The sequence below is a fragment of the Larimichthys crocea genome, chromosome III (assembly GCF_000972845.2).
Source record: "Larimichthys crocea isolate SSNF chromosome III, L_crocea_2.0, whole genome shotgun sequence".
Classification (NCBI taxonomy): Eukaryota; Metazoa; Chordata; class Actinopteri; family Sciaenidae; genus Larimichthys; species Larimichthys crocea.
The window spans coordinates 1,322,472-1,331,612 of record NC_040013.1 but is presented as its reverse complement, the minus strand read 5'-3'; the positions used below and the strand labels follow the sequence as shown (position 1 = coordinate 1,331,612).

Here is a 9,141-nt window from a genome sequence, read left to right as displayed (position 1 = left end):
GCCATGGAGCAAACAGCTGTTGCATAAAAGTGGAACTTTACTATTCAGCTCCACCTGTGGACGGCTCCATCACAGCTCGCTCCACTCAGGTAGGAGAGTCTGACTCTCTCTTGTGGAATGTCACGTCTCGCAGTTTTTCATCTGTTCCGGCTTACAGATAAATCCATGTAACTCCGTCACTGATGCAGCTTCACATGACCTCTGACCTCTGACCTCTGACCTCCTGCAGAACTACACCCGACCCGCTCGCCCCCTCCTCCTCAGCACGAGGACGGCGAGTCTGTTTTGTAAATATGACTTTAATATTTTCATAATCTTATCTGTGTGTATGTGTGAAGTGACCTCAGGTGTCCTGGAAAAAAACCTCTTGTAACGAGGCAGCAGCCCCCTGTGTCCAGCAGACAGACTCACAGTGTCTGAACACGTTTGACTAATATTAATTTAATAAATCGAAACAAATCAGACACTGGAGTTTAAATAAACCAATTTAAAAAACTGATTTTTTACAACTATAAACACCTTTATTATGTATCAGTCTGACGCTTGATTGGCTCGCTCTCCTGAAGTGGGCGGGACGATCAGGCTGCACGGACAATCGCGTCGTCGCTCCTCCTCCAGCTGATAGCAGCAAACAAAAAAAAAAGTAACAGACTTGTTTTGATCGGAGCGTCAAAGATCAGCGAGAAATCAGAAGAAATCAGCTGGAATCAGCTGAGATCAGCGCGCTCACGGTCAGACAGGTGGAGGTTACGGGCACGTGCAGGTTCACGCGCTCGTCGGTTTAGTTTTTTATCGTTTGAAACGTGTTTGTTGTTCGCAGGTCGCGTGCTAAGCAGAGCTAAGGCGGCGCCTCGTGCCTGTGTATTCATATTTCATATTCTAAAAATTCAATTCTCTGAAGCTTCAGAGACGTTGCGATGGCCAGCGACATGAACCCGGAGCACCAGGCCGAGGATGGACTGCTGAGCCGGCCGACTCGGCTCGCCGGGCCGGCACACCTACAGAGTCCAGCCCACTTCAGGAGCCTGCTGGACGGCCTGCGGGCCCCCGACAGGGGGGCGTGCTGGTTCGACGTGGGCTGCGGGTGGAGGGTCGAGCCATCCCGGCGCACCGCATCCTGCTGGCGGCCTCATGTAGTATTTCAGGTAATTAATCACTGTTCCACACACACACACACACACACACACACACACGTGTGTGTCAGAGTTCCAGCCTCTCCTCTTGTGCACCATCACCGCCTCCACCCCCCAGCTCGTCGTCATTGTCTTGTGATCGGCCCATTTTTAGGTGTGTGTGTGTGTTCTGTGCACTGTGTGTGTGGTGTTGTGTTTCACTGTGAGTGTGTGTGGTGTGTTTCACTGTGTGTGTGTGTGTGTCTGTCCACTGGTGTGTGTGTGTGTGTGTGTGTTTCACTGTGTGTGTGTGGTGTTGGGTGTGTGTGTGTTATGTGGTGTGTGTGTGTGTGACACACATTTCATACATTTTTTTCTGACGTCCACGTTTAACCAGAGCTGTACCTCTGCAGCCATGTAATCCCATACAACGCTAAAAGTAGGTAATGCATAACATCGACACAGCCATCTCTCCTTTTCTCTTCTTAGCTCCCCGTCAGCGTCCCTTCACTCTCTCTCCCTGCCATCATGTCCGTAGAAGCTGCTGAGCCCCGGTTGCCCAGCTCCGGTTGTTCTGGCAAGACACACTGGTGCATCTGCGGCTACTTGACAGTCACTCTTTCCTCTTCTAGGTTCTCCTCTTGTTAGTTTTAGCCTCTGCCATTACATTTTCTTCTTCCCCGGTGGTTAGCCAAACGCCGGTGGTACAAACACTGACACTCCCCCGGGGCTCTGAGCTCACAGTCCGGCTAACAGACTGAGCTAACAGCAGCTACAGTTTACTTCACTGTCCGTCAGGAAACTCTGTAAATCAGAGAATGTGTCCCTGCTCTCCAGGGGAATGTTTGCTGGAGGTCTTCGGGAGACGCAGCAGAAGGAGATCACGATTCACGGAGTGTCGTACATGGCCATGAAGAAGATCCTGGACTACATCTACACGGCCGAGACGAGCTGGACCTGGAGTGGTGCAGGAAGTCCTGATAGCCGCCACGCTCGACAGGGTGAGCCGAGTTTTTGCTGCGTCGTGTCGTCACTTTGTCGTCTTTCAGTGACTTGTTTCTGTTTTCCCAGCTCGAGATCGTCATCACACTTTCTGCTGCGACGTCCTCTTCTCCTGGCTGGACGAGAGCAACATCTTAGAGCTGCATCGCCTCGCCGACGTGTACGGGCTGCAGCAGCTCAACGCCAGGATCCACTCCTACGTCCTCAGGAACATCCAGACCATGTCTCGGAACCGACGTTTACCGACAGCTGCCCGCCGGACGAAGTGTTTCAGGGTGCTGGAGCAGCGACGAGCTTCAGGTGAACAGCGGAGAACGAGGTGTACGAGGCGGCTCTTCACTACCACTACAGCCCCGAGCAGGGAGACTGACCATGTGTACTTGCAGGTCAGTGCCCAGGTGCGTCCGCATTCTGTACTCCGGCTCCGTCACATCTGTTTCTGATTCCACATGCCTGAATCTTTTCTTCTTTTTGACCTGAAGGAGAACCTGAAAATGCTGACGCCGTTCGCTTCTGCCTGATTGAGAACACGTGTTGCAGCGGCTGTCGGCCGACTGGACCAGTGTCCGCTGAAGGACTCGGTGTCGGCCGCCCTGCGCTACACACGAGCAGGAGCTCTGGCAGCCCGTCTGCAGAGTCCTCTCACCCAGCGCGCTCCACCTTCCACTGTATATTAGGCTTTGGGGGATGTTCTCCAGGTCCGTCATGGAGGGAGAGCATGTTTCATGTGTTCCACCCGAGCTGGGGGGGAGTGGAGGACCTGACGGCGCCTCACACCCCCGGATGTCCAACCAGGGCACGCCGTGCTCAATAACTTTGTGTATCTCATCGGAGGGGACAAGAACACCAACGGGTTTCGGTGCAGAGACGCGATGCTGGAGGTGAGTTCAGTTTAGCTCGCTGTCCTCGGCGTCCAGGTGCTCGAGGAGACTCACACATGACAAAAATCTGTAACGCTGACCGCAGGATTTTAAAGACGAGCTGAGGTCGTAGATCCGCCTGCAGCACATGCTGACCAGCCGGAGTCTGCATCACAGGAATGACCTCGCTTAACCTCGGGTTTATGTGCGGGGGACCGTCGGGACTTAGTCAGTGACAGATAAATAATGAATAGAGCGTCACACACAGGTTTCAGTTAGTCCAGCTGCTTCCACCTCAGAGTCTCAGTCAAAGCGTCCACGCTCTTAACCTGCATAACTTTAATAATAAGCCTTAATATAACGTGAACAGGTGAGTTCACGGAGACTACGTCCAGGTTTTAGACAGTCTGCTGGAACGTCACAGAGACTACGTCCAGGTTTTAGACAGTCTGCGGGGACGTCACGGAGACTACGCCAGGCTTTAGACAGTCTGCGAGGACGTCACGGAGACTACGTCCAGGTTTAGACAGTCTGCGGGGACGTCACGGAACTACGTCCAGGTTTTAGACAGTCTGCGGGGGACGCACAGAGACTACGCTCCAGGTTTTTAGACAGTCTGCGGGGACGTCGCGGAGACTACGTCCAGGTTTTAGACGGTCGGCGGGGACGTCACGGAGACTACGTCCAGGTTTTTAGACAGTCTGCGGGACGTCACAGAGACACGTCCGGTTTTAGACAGTCGGCGGGGACGTCACGGAGACTACGTCCATGTTTAGACAGTCGGGGGGACTACGGAGACGTATATATAATGTGAACAGGTGAGTTGTATATAAATTCACCCTCAGTACAGTTGTCATGAACGGGGAAATTAGCTACAGAGACCAAAACTGTTTTTTGTCCCAGGCTGTAAACATGTTTATTTCTGCTGTGAAGTTGGACATTTGGACATGGGGACTTATGGAGACTGACTCACTTCTGGAGCCAGCCTCAGGTGGACGTTAGAGGAACTGCAGTTTGTGGCTTCATTTCACATCGAGTTCTTTTAGTTTTATTTCTTTTAATCTGAGTTACAAATGATTCTTTGGTTCCAGCTTCTCGAGGGTTCGGAGAACAAAAGTAAATGATTCTTTTAAAACTTGGAGACACGTGAAGTCCTGAACACAGAATAACTCGTCTGTGATGAAACATTTCAGGAAATAAAGGATCATCTCTGTGACTGAACTCTTTAGTTCCTCCTCTCTGCAGGTACGACCCTCGTCATAACCGCTGGTGTGCCATCCAGCCTCTGCAGCGGCAGCACGCGACCACTGCGTGTGGTGCTGGGCGGCCACATTACGCATCGCGGGGCGGGACTACAGCAACGAGCTGGACGGGTGGAGGCTACGACCCGCACAGCAACACCTGGGAGTTCGTGTCACCCCTGAAGAGAGAGGTGAGGTGAATACAGCCGCCGTCCACACGATGGTGCTGCACGCTCACACTCGTCTGACCTTCCCTCCAGGTGTACGCCCACGCCGGAGCAGTGCGGATGGGAAGATGTACATCACATGTGGCCGCAGACGATCCGTGTACCTCAAAGAGCTTACTGTTTTGACCCGGCGGCCAATAGCTGGACGGCGTGCGCTGAGGGGCCGGTGGGGCGGGCGTGGCAGGCATGGCCGCCGTTAACGGACGCATTTATGTGATCGGTGGAAGCAACGACCAGGACGGGTATCGGCGAGACGTCCGAAGGTACCAGCTGCAGCTGACACATTTGAATGAGGGTTCAGACTTCCGTGACACCTCTCCCCCTGCAGGTGGCGTGTTTCCACCCTGAGGCCAACTCTTGGTCTCTAGTGACGCCGCTCCCCGCCGGACACGGAGAACCCGGCATCGCCGTCCTGGACAGTCGCATCTACGTCCTGGGCGGACGCTCTCACGACAAAAGCGACCGGATGAAGTACGTCCACGGTGTACGACGCCGACGCGGACGAAGGGGAGACGAGTCAGAGTTCAAGTGCGTGTCTCCGGGCTGGCGGCCTGCGTCGCCTCATGCCCACCGCCGCCATCGCCGAGGCGAGGAGCTGGGAGCAGCGCGGCAAGGCGTCGCAGAAAGACGTGGACAACTCGGAGGAGTCGAGCGAGGACTGACGCACTTTTTTAGGTACGGTGAGGATGCACGCCGACCACGCCGAGTGCCTCTGAACCGAAGTGTCATTCAGGACTCAGAGTTCCAAACATCATGTTCGATCATCACGTCTCGTCACTGGAGCTGAACGTGGAGCCTCTGTCACACCTGGTATCAACGTGCGTCACTTCAGTTTGCAGAGATCAAACCGAACAAAAGAATCCGACGTGTAACAAGAAGGCCCAAATGATTTAAGAGACTTTCTGAGCTGGTCTCGTTGCCACCGCGGGTTCACGACTTCTTCAGCTCGTTATTCTGAAAACCAGAAGTTCATTAACAAACTCTTGACCATAAACGACTGTGACTGCAGGACGAGGACCGAGTGTGATCCGATAACGAGCTCAGCTCAGCTCAGCGCTCCGCGATCACGTCTGGCATCAATAAAATGTTTTATTTCATAAACTGCTGCAGATTTCAACAGAGGAGCCACAGATACAAAGGCTAGCTGTTCCCCTTGTTTCCAGTCTTTATGCTAAGCTAAGCTGCTTCAGATTTAACTCATTCTATCTAACTCACATCGTGAAAGAAAAAGAAGCTGTAAACATGTTTTTTCTGCTGTGAAGTTGGACATTTGGACATGGGGACTTATGGAGACTGACTCACTTCTGGAGCCAGCCTCAAGTGGACGTTAGAGGAACTGCAGCTTCACGCACATGAAATCACGTCTGAGTGGCGATCTCGTGTTGATACCAGTGGTGAACGGACTCCCGGCGTTCAGCATCTTTTAATTGATCAAACTTCATTTCTGTGAATTAAAAAAATCATTTTCATCCGGAGTCTCGTCCAAACTACTGAGTAACGATAAAGTTGTTGAGTTCAAACATTGTGCCTTGTTCGCGGTAACATCTGACGTCACAGTTAGTTTGGTGCCGGTGCTGCTGTATGTTGCCATGTTTTTATTTGTTTAAATTATTATTATTATTATTATTATTATTATTATTATTATTATCATTACGCCGGGATCCAAAGAGCACAGCGATCAATCACGTCCTCGTGCTTCTGCAGCCTGCTGTTCAAAGGTCGTCTAACGAGAGATACGTCTTAATGAAAATGCACTGTAGATCACACTGTCACATGACTTATGCAAATTTAGTAACAATGAGATTTAATAAAAATAATAATGTATCGCTTTGGTCGTGTGTACATGTGATTATGTGTCAACGTCATGTCGTCTGTGTCTGTTTGAGCTTTGTAAATAAATTATTAATAAATACGTTGGGAGGGAAAATGTAACAAATACAATGAAAAAATGGAAAATTAGATAGATATTAGAATTAAAATAAAGGAAAAGAATATGGAAGTAAATAAACTGACCATTTATTTTAAGATTTGTAAGTATTTAATCATTTATTCATTTTTGTTTTGGCATTTCCAATAAAAAAATTTGACTAATTTTAGTTCAAACAAATATAAACAAATAAGAAAAAAAATAAATTATAAATTAAAAAAACTGAAATAAGATAAAGATTTTAAATTAAATGTTAAAGTCAAATAAATACAGAAGTAAATTAAAAAGTCAAATTTATTTATTACTTATTTTTTATTATTACTGTATTTATTTAGATTTTGCATTTGATGTCCATATTTAACATTTTGGAATGAAAAAGTTAACAAATAAAAAAATGTTTATGATAAACGCAGCAGTGAATGAACTCATGACTCATGCAAGTTGATTAATAAAAAATAAATAAATAAAATGAGTCTTTGTTTGATTTATATTTATAAATATAAAAAAAACTGAAATAAAAAAAATGTAAAGTTAATCAATTGTAGATAAAATTTAAAAAGTCAAATAAATACAGAAGAAAATAAAAAGTCAAGTTTTTACATGCATGTATTATTTATTTTTTATTTATTATTAGTATTTATATTTGGGTCATTTATTTTATTTTGGCAGTTGCAGCCTTCCATATTTAGCACTCTGTTGGGAGTTACATATGTATTTATATACGCATATTATTTAGGCTGATTTCAGTATTTTTAGATATAGATATTTTAGTTTAATTACTATAATTATTCAGCAAAATATAAATAAATAAAGTGTGTTGGGGGGAAATAAATAAATTTATAATAAATAAATTCATAAATAAAATTGAAAAGTTAATAGATAGTGGGATTGATAAAGAAAATGAATATAGTAAATACAAAAGTAATTAAGTTTTTCACATTAAAATCTTTGTTTGGTGTTTGGTGCATAATAATCAGAATAAATACTCATAATAAATGTATTTCCGGTTATAAATCTTAAAAATAAACCAGAAATCTAAATGATATCTGCGCTGACGTCGTCCTCGGTCTGTTTTTATTCCTCCCCGTCTCTTCTCCTTCCTCTCCATTTGGCCTCCACTCCATCAGCTTTATGAAGGCTGAGGCTGTTTCATCTACATCTGTTACCCCCCACCAGCCCTAAGTGGCTGCACCCCCTCCGCCTCCGCCTCCACCTCCCCTTTGTTTCACACCATCATGCCGGCCCTCACCAAGTTGTCTGCTCGGATCCGCTGACGGCAGCACTCGGATCAACAATCTGCTGTTTATGCGTCGGTCTTTTCATCGTGGAGGAGCTGCAGCACCGCCCGGGGAACACTTAAGACACATGTCGTGCACTTATCAGCCGCCTTTAACGGCAGGTCGATGTGCTGCTCTTTGCCGGACCATTATCAGAGCAATTAAAAGCCCAAATTACCCATTGATGTGGAGCTATGCAGGTTAAACCCCGAGGAGCTGTGGATGTGTTTGTTTCACTGAGTGCTCACTTTCTCTCTCGTCCGTCCTGCTGTGATGGAGAGGACAAAGATGGACAGGATGGAGGTCTGCACTCATTCCTTCTGGACATGTAACCTCCAGAAAACAGGTTTCTGTCTGACCCCTGACCTTCGTTACAAATGCAAAGATGAACTCGTTGTGGAGCATTAGCATCTTAAAACATCCCAATACACAAACATCTTCCAGGACACATACTGTGTGCACATATATATGGTGCTTTTTCATGTGAGGGACAATAGATGCATCAGACCACAGAACAAAAAAATGTTTTTAGACCTCCTGAAGCTCAAAGACCCCAAAACCATAAACACAAACACGGTCCTGACAACGTACATACGCATGTTTGTGTGTGTTATTGTTATTGTGACCTGAGCAGATGTTAATTAGTAATTAGTGTCATCAAATCATTCATGATTAAGATTTAAGATACATGGTCCCTCACAAATATAATATATATTAAAAACAGAAAAAAAAAATTAAAAAAAGAAGAAATAATAGTTTAAGCAAATAAATATTTTATATAAAATACATAAATAAATTGTAATAGAATAAAATAAAGTATTCTAAACATCAAACTAAAAGATGAAACATAAGTATTTATTTAAAAATATTAAATAAAATGAAAAATGTCAAGAAATGATCAGAAAAAAAATAATTAAAAAACACTGAAACTTTGAAACTTTGAACACATCTGACATGTAGAAATAGATTTTCAGTTTTATTTGTCACCAAATCATAAAAGTTATCTCATGACTCTTTATGTATTTAAACATTATGTATTAATAGACTCTGACTGCTCAGGTGAGTCCTGACCCGTCACTTTCTTATGATACTATCGGCCTGCAGACTTCCCATGATGCACTGAGCTCTGCAGACGTCCGTCCACGTGGTCCTGGTTCTGCTCCTGGTTCTGCTCCTGGTTCTGCTCCTGGTTCTGCTCCGGGTGTGAACTGTTGAGTCTGTAAATATTTTACTGCTGCATGTTTTACCTCCGCTGGGCTCGGGGAGCGGGTCGCTCTCTTCTTGGAGGTGTGATCTTCATCGCGCCGACCTCGCCGCCCGGCAGCCTCATTAAAACGAGTAAATGAACTGAGCTCACACGGGGAAGTCTCAGGTTGGACATTCAGGTTCAGGAAGCGTCCGAGATAATGAATCCACGTCAGAGCAGCTCCTGAAGGCTGACCCTCCTCCACCTCCCCCCTCCTCCTCCTTTGGACTTTACAACAGTCATTAGCAG

The 9,141-nt window shown here is 46.4% G+C and overlaps 1 pseudogene; it reads left to right on the top strand.

The window, feature by feature from the left end:
• LOC113745700 (kelch-like protein 22) overlaps positions 1–7,643 on the top strand; it is a 9,457-nt pseudogene extending 1,814 nt beyond the window's left edge.
• Positions 7,644–9,141: the final 1,498 nt, after the last annotated feature.